Source organism: Vulpes lagopus, chromosome 10 (assembly GCF_018345385.1).
Source record: "Vulpes lagopus strain Blue_001 chromosome 10, ASM1834538v1, whole genome shotgun sequence".
Lineage (NCBI taxonomy): Eukaryota > Metazoa > Chordata > Mammalia > Carnivora > Canidae > Vulpes > Vulpes lagopus.
This window is the reverse complement of record NC_054833.1, coordinates 49,988,630-50,009,260: the sequence shown is the minus strand read 5'-3', so window position 1 is coordinate 50,009,260 and position 20,631 is coordinate 49,988,630. Positions and strand designations below refer to the sequence as shown.

General features: G+C 37.7%; 1 protein-coding gene and 1 pseudogene across 1 annotated transcript in view; one reads left to right on the top strand and one right to left on the bottom strand.

Moving 5' to 3' along the window:
• Window positions 1-20,631, top strand: part of DDX10 (DEAD-box helicase 10) — a 253,969-nt gene that overhangs the window by 220,292 nt on the left and 13,046 nt on the right. The window lies entirely within an intron of this gene.
• On the bottom strand, window positions 9,851-10,556 carry LOC121500638 (annotated as a pseudogene).

Genomic DNA, 20,631 nt, shown 5'->3' with positions numbered 1-20,631 from the left:
CCATATTTTGTGTATCTAATATATCTTTAGGACAGAGAACCTACCTTTGAAGTCACTGGCCGGATGTCAGCATTCCTTTTGCATCTGATTTATTATAAGGATTTTTTCCTAACATTTCTTATGATAGCTTCTGGGTCATCCTTAATCTGTGTGCAGCAGACACTTCATTTCATTCTTCTGGCATTTCTTACCCCCATAGTGACATTTCCCTGCTACCACCTCTAATAGTGTCACGTGCTTCATTCTCTTAACTAGCTTATAAATGCTTCAGAGCTAGAAACTGTCTTTTTTATCAATATATCCAGCTCTGTCTCCACTCCTATGTCCACTGTTAATGTCATAGGCACAGAGAAGGCCCTGAAATATTTAAATTGATAGATTAATTGATGGAGGAGATTTATAGAGTAAAAAAAGAGAAGTATATTTATAAGCAACTATATAATTGTCCCTTATAGCTTACATGATATAAGAGATGATAGCATAGATGGTTGGAGAACTGGAGAAGCCAAGTTCAGATAATGTAATGGCAAGGAACTAGAAGGCTAGAGTACCTTAAGATGCCAAAGCATCTTATCATAAAGGTTCAGATGGAAATAATTAAGCATTACATGGAAATTAAAATGGTTTTAATTTCAGGCACAGCTAGTAAATTTGCATTAACAGAAATTGAAAGGAATTAGTAACCTGTCTTAGCCTGAAGAAAAATTGTCTTTTGTTGAAGAAAGTATCAACAAAGGTTTATTCCCTTTAGCACACGTGAGGACTTTCTAGCAGTTTTGTTTTTGTTTATGACAACAGATTGTCGTAGTCTAACACTCTCTTCTTAGAGATAAAGAAACCAAAGCTTCAAGGGGTAGAATACTTTGTTATCACAGTGCTAAAGGGTATCAGCATAATGTGCGTAAACCACATTGATTCTGTAGTTCTAATACTCTAATGACATTATAGAGAATTACTCTGGCATTAAGAAGGGTAGCTCAGGAACACTGTCTGAAGACTATTTTAATGTCATTTGGGTAAAGACTTGATCCATGAGCTAACTATAAGATAGATTTGACTAGATCATGGTTTCCTGACTTCAACATTACTTACATTCTGGTACAGATCATTCTTTGTTTGGGTGGGTTGGAAATGATTGCAGACTGTTCAGCACCATCCCTGGCCTCTACCATAGTGCTTCCCCAGTTGGGGCAACCAGAAATACCTTTAGACATTGCCACATATCCCTCAAGAGCAAAATCTCCCACTGGACTAAACCCAGGATGACAGGCCCATATTACTGGTGATTGATTTCCCCATCCCTCATCCAGTATATACTTTGTGTATATTCCTTTCCATTCAGCTTAAGCAGTCCTTCTCAATACAGCCTGTATCAGTTGGGATTCCTACCGTAGGTAAGACCTATGTGCCATTCCCAAACTAAGGTAGGATATGGGATAGTTACAGAAAGTAGCCCACATGTGAAGTTCCTATGTTTCCCCTACTTCCATTTTTCTCCCTTTCCCCTTCTCCGTGAAAATGAATAAAGTGCAAACTAAAGCCAAATTTTTTTTTTTTTAATTTTTATTTATTTATGATAGTCACAGAGAGATAGAGAGAGAGGCAGAGACACAGGCAGAGGGAGAAGCAGGCTCCATGCACCGGGAGCCTGACGTGGGATTCGATCCCGGGTCTCCAGGATCGCGCCCAGGGCCAAAGGCAGGCGCCAAACCGCTGCGCCACCCAGGGATCCCCCAAAATTGTTTTAAGAGAAAAAGTATTCACAAGTAAGTCCATATACACTATAATTTTGATAGTAGTAATTGCTGTGTTGGTACTGCTATTTATATTACTAGCACAAGTACAGTTTTACTGCATTGTTCCAGTTTGGCTACATCTTTTTTTCCATGCCTCCCATAAATAAGAATAGGTGCTAGGATTTTGTGGCATCAGCTTTAGAGGGCTCTCCTGGCACACTCACGTTTGCTGCACTGTTTCTAACCTCAGCTGAGTAATTGCGGCAGCAGTGAGTGTTTCGGCCTCTTGGTCATCTTTGCTCTCTCAATGGGTTATTCCCTGCTTATTAACTTCACATTTTCTGATTGAGTTACTTTTATGAGACCAGATAACACCAATTAGAAAATGGCTTAGTCCCAAAGTAAGTAGCATGAGCCAGTTTCTTTGAAAGTTTCCTTTGGGTATTTCTTTGTCCTTTACCTCAGTGACACCCCTAAATATTCAGCATGAGTAACACTTTTGTCTCTCTGCATGGTGAGACACTTAGTAAGAAGTAGGCAAAGGAGAGCCAGATATAGTGGAGACTGGCAGAATCTGAGGTGGATCATTCTTCCTCAGGGAGGTGTGCTTAGGGTTTAAAGAGTATACCTCCCTCAGCACAGTGCAGTAGAGTCTACACTATCCTTAACCCTCTTAGAATTCTCAGAATTGTCATCTCTAACACTGATTCCAGAGGGATTCTCTTGTGCAAGATTCAGCTCCTTTAGGTTCACACGACAAAAAGAGATCTCTTGTTTAAATATGGCCCCAGAGACAATGAAAATAATGTGACCTTGAGTTCCTTTGAAGGAGCTTTAAGAATGTTCTCATTAATAGCTTGTTGATCCCCAGAAAGAGAACAGTGAAATAGGAACAGTAGTGTCCCCATAGTACAGAAGGATGTCACTGGTTCGTCAGCAGCAGATGCCCAAGTTCCATCAGAGGCTCTGAGCTTTTGTGTGCTATTTTTGAAAACAGAGAAGGGAGAGCTTGCTTTGATGCCTTGTGGTTTCTTTCCTTATTTTCCATCCTCCTTACACATTGGCCCAGGTTGTGTTTTACTCTGTAGCTTTCCCTTCTGCTTCCTCCTAACTGTGGAATTAGCATGGGTTAGAATTACTACAGAATGTTAGTATTTGTCGTTATTGTTGTTGTTACTGAAACAATTTGATAGGAAACCTAGATCTTTGCTGCAGTGGACTTGGTGACATTGGGGGATTCATTGTTCGTTAGGAACTGCACAGAACTGCGTTCTTGCTTCTAGTAACTTGTGATACAGACTTAAATACTTTCTTCAAAGGAAGAAAGACCTCAGATATTAGAACTGTCTTTGTGCTATTAAGTGATTTTTTTTATTTCTTTATCTCCCCAACAGGCTATATAATGTATTTATATGCTTGTACGATAAAAATATTTGGTGTTCTTCTCTATATGTGGTGCCAAGAACTGGAGTAAGAATCTTCTATATTATTTAAATCATGTTCCACTTATTTAAGAGTTAAAAATACCTACTTATCTGTTAGTCTCCAGCTTGCTGTAATATTTCTTCCATCTATCCATTCAACTATGAATATTTTAGTAAGCTATCAGGTGCCAGGTGATAGTGCAGGTACAGAGGATGAAACATAAAGAAAAATATCTTTCCTGCTGTCACAGTTTGTGGTTTAGCAGAGATTACAGACAGCTGAGCCTGCACCTACAAAACAATATGATGGATACATGCTGTGATCTGTGCCCTGGGGGAGGCAGTAGGGAGCAGGGCAGGGAGGGAATGAGCTGAGCACAGAGAGCAAGTGAAGAATCTAACCTGGGCATTGAATCTGGAAGAGCTACCTGAAGGGAGTAACATCTAAGCTAAACCTGAATGAAGTTTTAAATCTTACCTGAGCGGGGAGAAGGTAGGTTGCGCTTCTAAACAGTGTGGCCTTTGAAATGAAACAAAAGTATCTTTAACCATATTCCAATTAAACTCCTCTTTCACTAAGATTGTTCCTTTCAGCTGTGCCTCAGAAGCTGAGAGATTTGGTTTTGAGCATGTAATATAAGATTAATTTTTGTATATCTAGAAGCATTCATCATGTTTGGTTTATGGCCATCTTCATGTGAATTGCTAATGAGGAAAATTTGCAAAGTGTTGAATATGATGAAAAGCAGCTGGGTGTTCAAGATATTCATTATCCAGTCAAATTAAGTTTTTAATATTTATAATCCTAACCTTTTTCAAACAGAAAAAGGAAAGAGAAAGAAGGTTGTGGTTAGACTTTTACTGCCTGATAATATCTCACTGTTTATTTCACAGACCATAGTCTCTAACCACGGCAGGTTGCTTTATAAAAATCCTTAAATTGGTGGCATGTTTGGTCAATCATTTTAGGTGGCATAAGACCCATCTCTAATTTGTACTGAGATTATTGGCATAATTTAGACATGGTAACTTCTATATGGATTGATGCCTTTTCCTGCACAGCGTAAACTGTTCAACATTTAATATCAGGAGCTGTTCTTTTTGGCTTATGCAACACAGCTCTGTGTCAAAAGATTGTTGAAGGACTTTTATCTTTTTTCATTTGTTTGGGGTTTTTGTTTTATTTTTCAACCATCTTCCACGTTGGCTTTCTGTTTCTACATAAACTTATGTTTAAGAGTTCTCCCCTAGGTGAAGGAGGTGACCCATGTTAATCTGTGTGATGCCTCCTTCTGTTGTTCTGTGACATTTCTTCACTAAATCTTGCTTCCCAGCTTCTCTTCCAAGACTTATCAGTCAGCTTTGTAATGTGTGGAAGGCTTTCCACCTGCAGCAGAAATGTGTATGACTCAGAGACGGATTTCTGAGGAAGGAAAATGCCCAGAAAGTGTTTTCAGTTCTTTCTGTTTTCGGTTGGGGCCAGTTATGGCACATTATTGTTTTTATGTGAATTTTAGTGGAATTGTTGGTGCTGAATCTAGGAGGTGATTATTTTTTAAGGGGATTTTTTTTTTTCCTCACTCAGAGTCTAGGTAATTGTGAAAAGAAAAATACTACTGACTACGCTTTCCATTTAGTTGAATCCCTATTCGTTGATGGATCTAGTTGTGAGTGGCAGATGGGGAAAGAAGTCAGCTCAGCTTAATGATATATTGACTTTATTGTGTGCCTGTCATTCCTTCCTTTCACTCTTTTTAACTTCAGGAGATTTATCCCTGATTCTAATATGCCTAGCAGCTTCCAAGGGAAAAAATCTCCATCATCTCTTGTTATTTGTGAAATAAAAAGTTCATGAACTATCACATTTCATTGGGCTTTGATCAGAATTTCATGTAAATTGTAGTTGACAAGGAGTTAATTTTATTTGACTTTCTTTCAATTGTGTTCATTTTATCTTTCTCCCCTTTGCCATTGTCCTTACAACACAACAAAACAAAAAGAATATCCTGTGTGGTATATAGCATGAATGGAGAAACTTACAAGGCAGATTGTTGGGTTGGGTGTGGGAAAAAGCAGTACTAGTCTAGGGATTCATAGGGGAAAGGAGGCTACCCATTGAGGAAGGAAGGTGTTGTTTTCTGAGGTGAGGGTTAGGATGAGGAAGACATATTTGGGAAATTCTCAGCTAGACCTTACTTGTGGTCCTAGTTTTTGCCCTGTGCTTTCTGTTTCTTTGTCGTTTAGCGACCCACTGAATAAATGGGACTTGATGACAGGAGTTTGTCCTGTTTCAGAAGTGCTAGGGTCTCTAGGAAGATGGATGAATGACTTGGATGCCAAGAAGCCAAGAAAAACCATGTAATGTAGCAAGGGTAATGAACCAACTAGTAGGGTTCTCTTGGCTGCTACCCAGAGTCTGGTGCATGGCAACTTTGTTTTCACTGAAAAGACTGTTGAGAACTTCACTTTCTTAGGATGATCCTTTTCTAAACTTCACATGACTTCATGTTGAATGGATTCATAACTAATGATAGCATTCCATTATTTATACACTGTAATTTCCTTATCTACTCCCCTTTTAGAGTTCTAGGTTGTACCCATGCTCAAGATTTTCATTTTTGTTATTTCGTTTTGCTTACTTTTGCTTTTGCCATTGTATTTTTTAATTGAAGTAAAATTAGTATTTAATTCAGCTGTACAACATTGTTATTTGACATTTATATGGGATACAAAATAAAGATAACCAAAAGTCTAGTTACTGTCTATCAACATACAGTTTGACCCCTTTTACCCATTTCACCTAACCCCCAACTCCCTTCTGATAACCATCAATCCATTCTCTGTATTGATGAGCTTGTGGTGGTGGTGGTGGTTTTTGTTTTTTTCCCAAATTCCACCTATGAGTGAAATCATACAGTACTTGTCTTTCTCTGTGTGGTTTATTAGCATAATACCCTCAGGGTACATCCATATTGTCCAAATAGCAAGATTTTATTCTTATGAATGTTATTTATACAACATCTTCTTTATTTATCTGTTGATAGATATTTATGTTTGTTTTTTTCTGTATCTTAGTTATTGTGAATAATGCTGCAGTGAACCTATGGGAATGCACATATCTTTTTGAATTGGTGTTTTCATTTTTTTTTGGATAAATATCCAGAAGTGAAAAAGCTGGATCACATGGTAGATCTATTTTTAATTTTTGAAGGATCTCTGTACTGTTTTCCATAGTGGCTATACCAGTTTATATTTCCATCAACAAAGCATGACGGTTCCTTTTTCTCCACATCCCACTTGCTATTTCTTGTCCTTTTGATAATAGCCATACTAACAGATATAAGGTGATACCTCATTATAATTTGGAATTGCATGATTTGTAATGTTGAACATCATTTCATGTGTCTGTTGGCCATCTGTATGTCTTTGGAAAAAAATATCTATTCAGATCTTCTGCCTTTTTAAAAAAATTATTGTTTAGTTATATACATTCTTTATCTCATTTGGATATTAACCCCTTATGGGATATGATTTGCAAATATCTTTCTGATTCAGTAGGTTGCCTTTTCATTTTGATGATGATTTTCCTTGCTGTACAAAACCATTTCAGTTTGATGTAGTACCATTTGTTTATTTTTGCTTTTGTTTCCCTTGCCTTTGGAGTCAGATCTATAAACACATCATTGAGATTGATATCATGGAGCTTACTGCTGTAAGTTTTACTCTAGAAATTTTATGGTTTCAAGTCTTCTATTCATATCTTTAATTCATTTTGAGTTAATTTTTGTGTATGGTGTAAGATAGCAGTCTAGTTTTATTCTTTTGCTTGTGGCTGACCAGTTTTCTGAGCACCATTTATTGAAGATACTGTCCTTTCTCCACTGTATGTTCTTGGCTCCTTTGTCCCAAATTGTCTCTGCGTTTGTGGGTTTACTTACGGCTCCTTAGTTCTGTTCCATTGACCCATGTGTATGTTTTTGTGCCCATACTGTACTGTTTTGATTACTATAGTTCTTAGTGTATAGTTCTAGTGTAGTTGGAATTAGGGAGCATGGTACCTCTAGCTTTGTTCTTCTTCCTCAAGATTGCTTTGGCTCTTCGGGATCCTTTGTGGTTTCTTACAAATTTTAGGATTATTTGTTCTAATTCTGTGAAAAATGCAATTGGAATTTTGATAGGGATTGTGTTGAATCTATAGATTCCTTTGGTTATATGGACATTTAAAAAATACTAATTCGTCCATCTGTGAGCATGGAATATCTTTCCATTTATTTGTGTCTTCAGATTCTTTTCACCAAGGTCTTGCACTTTTTAGTATACAGGCCTTTCACCTCCTTGGTTAAAAATTTTTCCTACATATTTTATTCTTTTTGATACAATTGTAGGTGAAATTGCTTTTTTAATTTCTCTAAGTTCATCATTAGTATATAGAAATGCCACAGATTTTTGCATATTGATTTTTGCATCCTATAACTTTCCTGAATGTATTAGTTCTAACAATTTCTTAATGAAGACTTTAGGGTTTTCTATAGTATCATGTCATCTTCAAATAGCAGTGGTTTGTTTTCCTTTTTCCTTTTCAATTCTACTTCTGACTTTTATTTATTTTTGCCTAATTGCTGTGCTTAGGACTTCTAGTGCTATGTTGACTAAAAGTGATGAGAGTGAGCATTGTTGTCTTGTTCCTAATCTTAAAAGCTTTCAGTTTTTGATGTTAGCTGTGGGTTTGTCAGTATGCCCTTTATTATGTTGAGGTACATTCCCTCTATACCCACTTAGTTGAGAGTTTCTATCATAAATGGATGCTGAATTTTGTCAGGTGCTTTTTATGCATCTGTTGAGATGATCTATGATTTTTATACTTCATGTGCTGTATCATGTTGATAGAGTTGCAGATATTGAATAAATCTTGTAGCCCTGAAATAAGTCTTACTTGATCATGGTGTGTGATTTAATGTATTGCTGAATTTGGTTTGCTAATATTTTGTTGCAGATTTTTGCATCTATGTTTATCAAGGATATTGGCCTGTAATTTTTTTTTTTTTTTTTTTTGTGGTGTCTTTGCTTTTGGTATCAGGGTAATTAATGCTGGCCTTGTAAAATAAGTTTGGAAGTTTCAGTTTTTGGTAAAAATTTGAGAAAGATAGGCATTAAATATTTAAATGTTTGATAGAATTCACCAGTGAAACCATTTGGTCCTGGGCTTTTGTTTCTGGGAAGGCTTTGATTAAGGATTTGATTTTCTTACTAGAAATTTGGTCAATTCATATTTTCTTTATCTTCATGATTCATTCTTTGAAGATTGTGTATTTCTAGGAATTTATCCATAATTTCTGGATTGTCTAATTTGGTGGCATATAATTGTTTGTAGTAGTTTCTTATGGTCCTTTGTATTTCTTTGGTGTCAGTTGTTATCTTTTATTTCTGATTTTATTTTTTGAGGCTTCTCTCTTTACTTCTTGATGAGCCTGGCTAAAGGTTCATCAATTTTGTTTTTTACAGTGAACTAGCTCTTAGTTTCACTGATCATTTCTATTGTTTAGTCTTTATTTCATTTATTTCTGGTATGATCTTTATTACTTCCTTTCTTCTCCCAACTTTAAGTTTTATTTGTTGTTCTTTTTCTAGTTGCTTTTAGGTGTGAAGTTAGATTGTTTACTTGGGATTTTTCTTGGTTCTTGAGGTCTTGAGGCCTGTATAACTATGAATTCCTTGTCAACCACTTTTGCTGCATCCCGTGTATTTTGGTATATCATATTTCTGTTTACATTTGTCTTTAAGTAATATTTTGTTTCTCCTTTGATTATTTTCAATGACTTTTTTGTTGTTTAGTAGCAAGTTGTTTAACTGCTATGTTTTTGTGGTTTTGCCACAAAACCAGTTGTGGCAGCAGTTGTTTAACTGCTATAGTTTTGTGGTTTTCTTCTTTATACCATTGTGATTGGAATTTTCTTCTTTATACCATTGTGATTGGAATTGGATTTCAATTTTTGAATTTATTGAGACTTGTTTCATGGTTTAACAAGTGAGCTCTCCTGAACAATGTTCCATATGTACTTTACATTTAAAGTCATTAATTATCAATAGGTACATGTACATGTGGCCATTTTGTTTATTGACTTTAGGTTGTTTTTGTAGTTCCTTGTTCCTTTTCCTTTTGCTCTCTAGCCCCTTGTATTTGATGAATTTCTTTAGTGTTAGGCATGGATTCCTTTCTCTTTGCTTGCTTTTCTGTAGTTGCTCTATTCCCTTCTTTTTCTCTCTTCTCTCCTGGTTTGATGACTTTCTGTAGTGTTATGGTTAGATTTTTTTCTCATTATTTTGGTGTGTATTTACTACAAATTTTTTTTGTTTAGTTATCATGAGGTTCACATATAACATCCTTTGTATATAATGGTTAGTGTCATTTCTTTTCAGCTTAAAGAAGTCCCTTGAACGCTTCTCATAGGTTTGGTTTACTGTTGATGAACTCTGTTTGTTTATCTGGAAAACTCTTAAACTCCCCTTAATTCTGAATAATAACTGTGCTGTGAGTGGAGAATTTCTTGGTTAGAAATTTTTTTCTTTCAGCACTTTAAATATGTCATGCCACTTTCTTCCTTTAGTAAAGTTTCTGCTGTAAAATCCGTTAATAGCCTTATAGCCGTAATAATAATAGCCTTATGTACTTAATAAGTTGTTTCCTCTTGCTGGTTTTGAGAAGTCCATCTTTAACTCCCCCACTCCACCCCCACCCCCAGTCATTGAAGGGGAAACTTTATTGAGGCCCCAGGCAGGAGACTACCATGTGGTCAAAGGAAGAGCCAGTGGAGAGGCCTTATTTTACCTTCTTGGGGTGCAGGTTGTTGTTGTGGCCACATTGCTTGTGGCAATTGACAGCACAAGGTATAGGCAAGCGTTACACTGGAAGCAGATCATCTTGTCGCAGTTGGATTTCTGGGCCAGCTGGCAGAAGGAAGGCTCAGTGATGCCACCATGCAGATGAAAGACCAAGTACAAGATGGATTCTTTTTGGATATTGTCTGAGAGAGTGTTGCTATCCTCCAGCTATCTGCTCCCAAAAGTTGGATGCTGCTGGTTAGACAAGATGCCCTCCTTGTCTTTGTTTTTTTTTTTTTAATAAATTTTATTTATTTATTCATGAAAGACACAGAGAGAGAAAGGCAGAGATACAGGCAGAGGGAGAAGTAGGCTCCATGCTGGGAGCCTGATGTGGGACTCGATCCCGGGTCTCCAGGATCACGACCTGAGCCAGAGGCAGACGCCCAACCTCTGAGCCACCCAGGCGTCCCCCCTCCTTGTCTTTGAATTTGGCTTTAACATTCTCAGTGGTATCACTGGGCTTATCCTCTAGGGTGGTGGTCTTACCTGTCAGGGTTTTCCTAAAGATCTGCATCTCTGTGTCTACAAGGCCTGAGCCCTGAGCCACTTGTCAATCTTGTTGAAAAGAAAGTCTCTATCTTTAACTTTTACCATTTTATTTGTTTGTTTATTTATTGTTAAAGATTTATTTATTTATTTACTCATTCATTCATTCATTCATTCATGAGAGACAGAGAGAAAAGCAGAGACACACAGGCAGAGGGAGAAACAGGCTCCAGGCAGGGAGCCTGACATGGGACTCGATCCGGGGTCTCCAGGATCATGCCCTGTGCCGAAGGTGGCGCTAAACTGCTGAGCCACCCGGGCTGCCCAACTTTTACCATTTTAATTATAATATGTTTTGATGTGGAGCTCTTCGGGTTCATCTCTTTTGGAACTCTCTGGGCTTCCTTGATCTTAATTTTTGTTGCCTTCCTCAAATTAGAGGGGTTTTAAGCCATTCTGGCCTTTTCTCTCTTTTCTTTTTCTGGGTTCCCTATAATGCAAATGTTATTCCACTGGACAGTGTCCCAAAGGTCCGTCCCTTAAGGTATCTTCTTTTTTAAAAAATTTTTTTCTTTTTGCTGCACTGTCTAGGTGAATTCCATTGTTTGATATTTCAGCTTACTGATCTATTCTGCTTTATCCAGTGTGCTGTTGAACCTCTCTAGCGAATATTTCAGTACAGGTATTATTCTTCAGCTCTGTGACTTCTGCTTGATATTTTCTTATGTTTTTCTGTCTCCTTTGGAAGTCTCACTGTGTTCATCCATTCTTCTCCCAAGTTCAGTGATAAACGTTGCTTAGAACTCTTTATCGGATCATTTATCTCTGTTTTATTAAGGTCTTTTACTGAGGCTTATTCTTGTTCTCTTTTGGAGCATATTCCTCTATTCCTCTGTCTCCTCATTTTGTTTCTCCATGTTTGCTTCTAAGTATTAGGTAAATTAGCTACCTCTCCCAGCCAGGAAAGAGTGCCCTTGTATAGGAGCGGTCTCATGAGGCACAGAGACACTATCCCCCCAGCCACTTGCACTAGAAATTCAGGGTACATTCCCCTGTCTGAGCTCCATGTGCCTCCCTGCTGTGTTGGAGCCACGGCTGTGGCACAAGAGTGTGTGGGGATGTTGCATAGCCTAGCTGCATTGTGCTGCTGTGGCACAGGGGTGAGCAAGGCTTTTTCTTGGCCTGGCTGTGGTATGGAGGTAGGCAGGGCAATCAGCAGTGGGTACCCTCCAGTGCCAATAGGCTTGAGGAAAAGTTCCAAAATGGTGCCTTCCAGCACTGACATCAGCAATAAGACTTCAGAAATAACCCTTATCAGTGTCTGTGTCCCTGGAGAGTCCCAGCCAAGTTCCTGCTTCTCTGGCAAATTCAAGATTAGTAAGTTGGTCTCCTTCACATATAGTCTAGGCAGTATTCCAACTCGTGTCTCTGCACCAGGTCCCAGAGTGAGGGAGTCTCTTGACAAGCCCTTTATGAGTATGTTTTTTTTTTTCCCCCTATAGTTAAATGGTTTTCCTACATGTAATCCCCATTGGTTTTCATAGCATTTGGGGGGCTCATCTCTCCTGTGCAGGATCTAGAGGTTGGCTACCTGATGTGGAGCACAGACCCCTGACTTCTTTGGGAAAAATTCAAAAATTCTGTATCTCTGAGATTCCTCCAGCTTAGGCATCACCACACTTGGGCTTAGTTGCTGTTTTGTTTTGCCAAAACCGTATCTTCTTCTCCTACTCCTTTCAGTACTACTCTTCTATCCTTTGTTGTGGAGGCTCTGTTCATCTGGTTATCAGGTCTTTTTCAGAGGAGATTATTTCATTTGTAATTTAAATTTGTTGTGACAATGGGAAGAAGTGAGATTGGGATCTTCCTATGCCACCATATTGACCCCTCCCTTCTTTAAGTAATTCTTTAATGGACAGCTTTTGCTGAAGATTGAATTTTCTTTCTCTTGAAGTCATTTGAAAGACTAAACTGTAAAACCTAACTTTTCCAGATATCTGGACCACTAGGGGTATGTTTGGGTAGGTGATGATCTTGAATATTGAGAACTAATGAGTGAAAAGTAGTTTGAGAAAAGCTGATGTGCTCCTGGGAAGCACAAAATGTTCTACGTAGACATTAGCAGTGAAAAAAAAATGCATAATATAAACCCAGCTTGTATGGATTTTTTTTTTTTTAATCTGAGAGAAGAGAAACAATTATGTATGCCTTCTAAATTACTGCAGAGCAGGGTTTCTTAATCTGGGCTCTATAGATGAACTTTAGATGAATCTTGAACATCTTGAAATTGTATGCAAAAATGATGGTGTGGGTGTGCATACTGTGTAGATACTCCCATGCATTTATGTGGAAACGGAGGCTATTTATTTTCATTGAATTCTCAAGTGGATTTATGAACCAGGAAAAGAGAGTTGGAAGGCCAGAACATTTTGCCAATCCCAAATGACACATGTGCATTTTTCAGAAGGAGGCATGTACATGGATCGTTCATGTGATTGTGGTCCTCCTGCCTTCTGTTTCCTCTCACCAACCCCAGCCTTTTCTCATAATTAGAATTTTGACCTAAGAGGGCATCTTTTGCTCTTTTACACGTTTGTAATGAATGCTGAGCCAGTTAGTCTTTTCTTTGACTACTTTTCTTTTAAGCAAATCTAGTTTTAGTCCTAAGCAGCTAGAAAAGAAGCATTAAGGATATAATGCATTTCAGTTCCATTTCTATATGTTGGGGCCTTCACCATCAGAAGGAAGCTGGACAGATTTTATGGAATGTACTGCAGTAATCTTCATTAGGACTATTGCCATAGCCTTGTAAATTAAAATTTATGATAAAGGGTAAGGTCTCTGGCACAACATATTTGAATACCAGAGTGCCTTTCCTTAAGGATAGATACAAAGATTCCTGAGAATATTTTTTTAATGGTCCCAAGCTTATTTATTATTAGCTTAAAATTCTTGAGGAAAAAATCCAGGCTACATTTCTTGATATGAATGCAGAAGGAGAGCTTTATACAAAAGGGGCATGAACTGGACACTCAGGTGCTGACTCTCATAGCTTTCCACATGTAATTTGGCAGCATGTTTTAAAAAAAACTCAAGGGTTTCTTTGTAAGTGAATACTTACTGTTTCCCATCTCAGTCCTCAGCTTCCTTTTAGCTGTATTAGTCAGCAGTTTCACCTGATTTCTTTCCTTTGCATTCCAAAAAAGGAAAAAGCAAGAATTTGAAAAGCTGCACGGCATTATAGCAAAGGGAGTGTGCTTTCTCCAGTCTGCACCCTGTCCTGGCTTTTGTTAGGTTTCTAAAAAGGTTTGTGAATTGATGTCGATCCTCTATTTTATGATGTAACATACACAAAAGTGCACACTCCTAATTGCACATGAATAAATGCAGCTGCCTCAGAGGTTAAGAGCTCAAACATGAGCAAGCCATCATGATGCTTTCTGGCTGCAGTCTCTTTTCTAGTGCGAGGCTTACAGAATCCTCAGTGATTTTGGCTGCCATTTTATCACTTAATAATTGGAACTGCTTGCCCCAGTGTCCTTGGAAGTTTGGTACTCACTCCACTACATTGTGTTTCTGCAAAGCCTGCATACACCAGGGAAGAAGTTGACAGGATTCCCCAGCAGATCTTCTTCTCCTTTAGTGCCTTGGCCACAATCATAACAGACAATGTTTGGAACATTCTTGAAGCTCAGAGTAGTGTTTGACTGCAGCATCCTTGTAGTCCAGGGATTATGCTTTCCAGGTTACAGAGGACATTCTGATCTCTTTTTATTGTAATTAATTCACACATCACTTATTTAAAGTGTGCTGTTCAACAATAAGCGGTCTTCCGATTCATGGCAGGTACTAATGACTATGTTCTTTTTCTTGTAATGTGTCATTTGTCCCATCCCTCCCCACTTGTGTAAGTCTGGCTAAAGCCTCCTAAGGGTCAGACAGAGAATTTTTAAAAGATCAAGTGGTGTACGACCCCGTAGTTTCCTCTACATGGAAAAATATCAGTGAATTACTCTTTCCTTTTGCCTTTCAGTTTTTTTCATAGATTTATTTACTTGAGAGAGAGGGGAAGTATGCACACACACAAGTGGAGGGAAGAGCTGAGGGAGAGAGAATCTCAGGCTAACTCCCCACTGAGCATGGAGCCCAACAGGGGTCTCAGTCTCACAACCACGACAGGGGGCTTGATCTCACAACCACGGGATCATGACCTGAGCCAAAATCAAGAGACGGAAGCCCTACCAACTGAGCCACCAGGCACCCTTGCTTTTCTGTTTTAATACATAGGAAATGAAATAGAGTCTGCTCCTGGTGGGGTGAGAGGCATCTGTATCTTAAATATAATTGCTCTAGCAAGTGTTAAATAAGAATTACATGAAGTTCTATGGATCAAGAGACTGAATGCTTTGCTCACATACACCACTGCATATAATTTGGGAATATCGATCTCTGTGCCATATCCTTATAAACTTTGCAACCCTATCATAAACCCCATGTTGAGAGGTAGGAATTTTGTGAAACTAGGTCTATATTAGAACAAAGGCAGGCTACTTGGCCTTGTGGGAAAACTGGCTTTTGGAATCAGACCTGAATTTGAATCTTCCTTCCTTTTATAAACTTTGGACCATGGACAAATTACTTAACCTCTGACCCTCTGACCCTCAGTTTTCTTCAGTGAAATTAAGATAATTTTTACCCTGCAAGATTATTGTGAAGATCTAATGAAGGTAAAAAGAAAGAGTATGATATGTAATAGGATCATTAATGTATGATCTTTTTAATTACTAAAAGCAAAACTCTGATGGGAATTTTTAAATTAATATATATATATTTATAAGAATAGAATTTAATGTCCTCTGGGATATCTACTTTCCATTTTCTTCCTCATCAGAATCGTTCATTATGATGTGGTGGGCCTTATATTCAAAACAGTCTGCAAAAATATCCTACGGACTCGAATGAAATGATGAATAATGTAGTGAAGAAAATGTCATGTAATGTATTTTGTTCATCTGGTTAGAGAGTCTGTATTACCAAATTGGAGCGTGGGAAATGCCCTCCCCTGTCTGTTCTCCTCCTTTGGCATCCCCATTATTTAGGCATTCACTAAACTGAAAGTTAACTTGTGTGCCTGGTGTAGAGCTGTAAAGAAAAGAGACTAGATGATCCCAGCCCTCACGAAGTTTAGCCCCCGATGGAAGAGACAGACCATAAAGGAGTAAACAAAAGGACAAAAAGGATCCTTGATAAAGGACATGAAAGCAATCTCTGTGGGATAACGGGAGAGGATCTGGGAGAGTTGACTCTCTATGAGATGATTAGGGAAAACCTCTGTGAGGGGAAACCTGAAGAATTACTGAAAACCTCAAGTAGAGAAGTAATAATCATCCTAACATTCTAACCATTGCTTGGACAGTTAACAGAATTTAAATATTTATTCTAATAGCATAATTGTGGCTGTACACTCACACATACTCCTGCCAGAGGAGATTCCTGGGCTCCTTCTCGTCCCATCGTCCTTAAATCATGTCTCTGTCCTGACTCTGATGCCAGTTGGTCATGGAAGGTGATGAGGGTAAGAAACAGGTGCTATCCTATTCCATAGAGTGGCAGTTCATTAGAAGGGCATGTGGCAATATGAGGTTTATGAGAACAGGGGAGAGAATGTGAGATCATCTGAGTATTCCTGATGAAGACTGCGAAGTTACTTCAGGTTATGAGTTAAAACAGCATATTTTAGCATTATAGAAAATTCTAATAATTTAAGTTATGCTGGTGTATATCAACTCTTTTGAACTAGGCAAATATTTTTATAAATAGACTTGATTTTTTTAACAACTTTAATTTTTATACTAAAAATGTAATGAAAAGTAGAGTTGCCATGTGTGTCCCATCCTGTGCCACGCCTTTTCTATAATCAACATTTTATTACTGTTCATTACCATCCAGGGAACCTATATTAACACATAATTATCACTCAAAGTTTATAGTTAGCTTTAGGATTCATTCTTGTACATCCTATGAGTTTTGATAAATACATACTGACATATATCTACCTTTATAGTATCATACAGAATAATTCCCACTTCTTCCTTTTTCTCCCCATCCTTTCTTCTTCCTGCCTCTCAAACCCTGGCAACCATGGGTATTTTTCCTATATCCATAGTTTTGTTTCTAGAATATAATATAAGTCAAATGATATTGTATTGTGGCCTCTTTTATTTAGTGATACACTTTCAAAGTTCCTTCATGTATTTTCATGGCCTGATGAAAATAGTCCACTGTATGGATGTGCTACAGTTTAGTTATCCATTCATCTATTGAAAGACATCTTGGTTGTTTCCAAGTTTTGGCAATTATGAATAAAGCTTCTATAAATATTCATGTGCAGGTTTTTAAACGTACATAGTTTTCAATTTCTTTGGGTAAATACCAATGAGTACAGTTGTTAGATCACATGGTAAGAGTGTGTTGAGTTTTGTAAGAAACTTCCAAATCGTCTTCCAAAGTATATATATCATTTTGCATGCTCATCAGCAATGAATGAATGTTTCTGTTGCACCACACTGTCGCCAGCATTTGGTATTGTCAGTTCTTTTAGATTTTAGCCATTCTGTAAGAGTTTTATAGTTTAGAAACTGGTTTTATTTGACTTACAGAACATAGTAGAGCCTGACAATCAGATGCTTTGTTTTTAAGATTTTGGTAATATGTAGAGTGAAATCCTCTTTCACCAAACATGAAATTCTAACTCAGCAGAGCCCTTTCTTATGAATGGGACTGCCCTTTGAGGAACTGTGTTCCCAACCTCTCAAAGCTTAAGGTTTCCTGTTGTAGATACGACAAATAATGATAGACTTAATAAAAGCAGCAAAGACTACTGTTGCTGAGAAACTTCACCTAACAGAGCACCCAGAAGTCTGTCTCCTTACAGAATTCCTGTCTTAGATTCTTACCCCATCAAGGCCCAGATCTCCCCAGTATCCCTTCCTGACTATCCCAGGTCCCCAACATTACTTTCCATTGGTGGTTCCACATCCATTAGAATGTGAGCTGAGTAGTCAAAACTTGGGTTGTGGTCACTCTTGTTCGGTAGCCTTACATGTTTGATGAGTTTCAGGGATTAGCCTTCACTTCATCTACCATTTAGACACCCCCCCCCCCTTTTTCAATGAAAAACTGTTCTGACCTTAGCAGACTTAAAACTGTTTGGAACTCAAGGCAATTTAAATTAAAAGACTTTCACCTTATGTGATAAAGCCCAATATAACCCAAATAGCATTAAAAGAAAGATCAAATACTTTCTACCATCAGGAGTTGGAGAAGGTCAATGAACTCTTACAGTGTATTTGCTATGCATGTATCACTTGTTTATCACTGCTTTCCAATAGGTATATGATAACCATATTTTAGAAATTAGAAAATTGACACTCTTTGAAGTTATGCCATTTCCCAAGTTTTAAGCAGTTGATAGCATTCCAGTAAGGTGTGACCCTAACATTCCTTTCTTTCCTCCATACCAAAATTTTTGTAGAGCCACATTTAATAACTGTAGAGTCACTGTTAAGTAACTGCTTTTAAGAAATAACCACTTCAAGAGGAGACATGATAGAGGACAAAGGAGGTATTCTTTACATTGCGATATATATATATATATTCCAGAGAAGTTGCATTTATTGTTGCAAAGAAAATAAAAATTACTTGCTCATTGAATTGAAATGCCAGGTTATGCTCTTTCTGTAATGTTGAAGTATTGCCTCATTTCTTATTCTGAGTTTGAGGTTATTGGGTGCTTCTTCCTAGTGTTATTTTCCTTCTAATGTATTAATTTTCACTTTGGCTTTGATTGGTCAGATTTCTTTGGAATTAGTGATACATTCTTTGAAAAAAAAAAAAAGTACAGGTTTAAACATCCGCTTACATACTGGCTTGCAAAGAAGGTATGCGTGTGGTTTTAATTAGAGATTGTTCTGTCTGACCCTATATATTTTAGAGTAGGTCAGTCAGATATTTAGCAGTACAGAAGCTCAGCCCACTGGCTTTATTCATCATTTAAGAAACACTTATTGAGCCTGGGATACTAGGGCAGTGTGGCTACAAAGAAGAATAAAAGTTTTTGTCCTCAAGGAACTTGCAGTTTGAATCTAGAACAATGATTTGCAGCATTTTTCATCATCAGAGAACTTGTTCTTTCAACCTTAATGGTCCCTATGTTTTGAAAGATTTTTGTCTTTTAAGAAAGTTAATAAAAGTTAATGTTTCATATTTATTTTATTAACAAAGACAATTTCCAGTCCACCCAAGTGTCTGGAGTCCAGTGTTTACAAAGCTCAGTTAATATTTCCAGTGAAACCGAAGAAAAACCAAAATTTAGTCTCGGGCACACAGTTGCAGGTGTTTTGAAATGCTGGAAATAACCCATGATCCATCCATTCTGACAAAAGAAATCTCAGCATTCTGCATATTGCTATAGATCCAGGGACCCAAGTTGAAGCTTAGATAGCATACCTACTCTCATGCTTCTGAGCTTTGTGGAATTACAAAGAATAATTATAATTATTCTTTGCCCAGAAGTACTTTTCCCTTCAAATTTAACTTTCTTTTTTTATTGCAAAGAGTAATACAAGCTTGTTAGAGAAAAATCAGATGATATATATATATATATCAACAAAAAGAACATCTAAAAAAATCTTGCAAATTTTTTTTCTCTGCAAACATACATGGAAGCCTTTCTTTTCTTTTTTTTTTTTTTTACTTAAAAAAGTAGTATTTAATATTCTATTTACAGCTTCGTAAGTAATTTCATTCCTAATAATTTAATCCTTCTAGATTGTCAGCACAGTTGGAACTTAGTGGTGTGGCATTGTTTCTGGTTTTATTTTTCTCCTTCCACATTCTTTTTTTTTTTTTTTAATTAATTTTTATTGGTGTTCAATTTACCAACTTACAGAAAAACACCCAGTGCTCATCCCGTCAAGTGTCCACCTCAGTGCCTGTCACCCATTCCCCTCCAACACCCGCCCTCCTCCCCTTCCACCACCCCTAGTTCATTTCCCCGAGTTAGGAGTCTTTATGTTCTGTCTCCCTTCCTGATATTTCCCAACATTTCTTTTCCCTTCTTTTATATTCCCTTTCACTATTATTTATATTCCCCAAATGAATGAGAACATACACTGTTTGTCCTTCTCCGATTGACTTATTTCACTCAGCATAATACCCTCCAGTTCCATCCACGTTGAAGCAAATGGTGGGTATTTGTCGTTTCTAATGGCTGAGGAATATTCCATTGTATACATAAACCACATCTTCTTTATCCATTCATCTTTCGATGGACACCGAGGCTCCTTCCACAGTTTGGCTATTGTGGCCATTGCTGCTAGAAACATCGGGGTGCAGGTGTCCCGACGTTTCATTGCATCTGAATCTTTGGGGTAAATCCCCAACAGTGCAATTGCTGGGTCGTAGGGCAGGTCTATTTTTAACTCTTTGAGGAACCTCCACAGTTTTCCAGAGTGGCTGCACCAGTTCACATTCCCACCAACAGTGTAAGAGGGTTCCCTTTTCTCCGCATCCTCTCCAACATTTGTTGTTTCCTGCCTTGTTAATTTTCCCCATTCTCACTGGTGTGAGGTGGTATCTCATTGTGGTTTTGATTTGTATTTCCCTGATGGCAAGTGATGCAGAGCATTTTCTCATGTGCATGTTGGCCATGTCCATGTCTTCCTCTGTGAGATTTCTCTTCATGTCTTTTGCCCGTTTCATGATTGGATTGTTTGTTTCTTTGGTGTTGAGTTTAATAAGTTCTTTATAGATTTTGGAAACTAGCCCTTTATCTGATATGTCATTTGCAAATATCTTCTCCCATTCTGTAGGTTGTCTTTTAGTTTTGTTGACTGTATCCTTTGCTGTGCAAAAGCTTCTTATCTTAATGAAGTCCCAATAGTTCATTTTTGCTTTTGTTTCTTTTGCCTTTGTGGATGTATCTTGCAAGAAGTTACTGTGGCCGAGTTCAAAGAGGGTGTTGCCTGTGTTCTCTTCTATGATTTTGATGGACTCTTGTCTCACATTTAGATCTCTCATCCATTTTGAGTTCATGGAAGCCT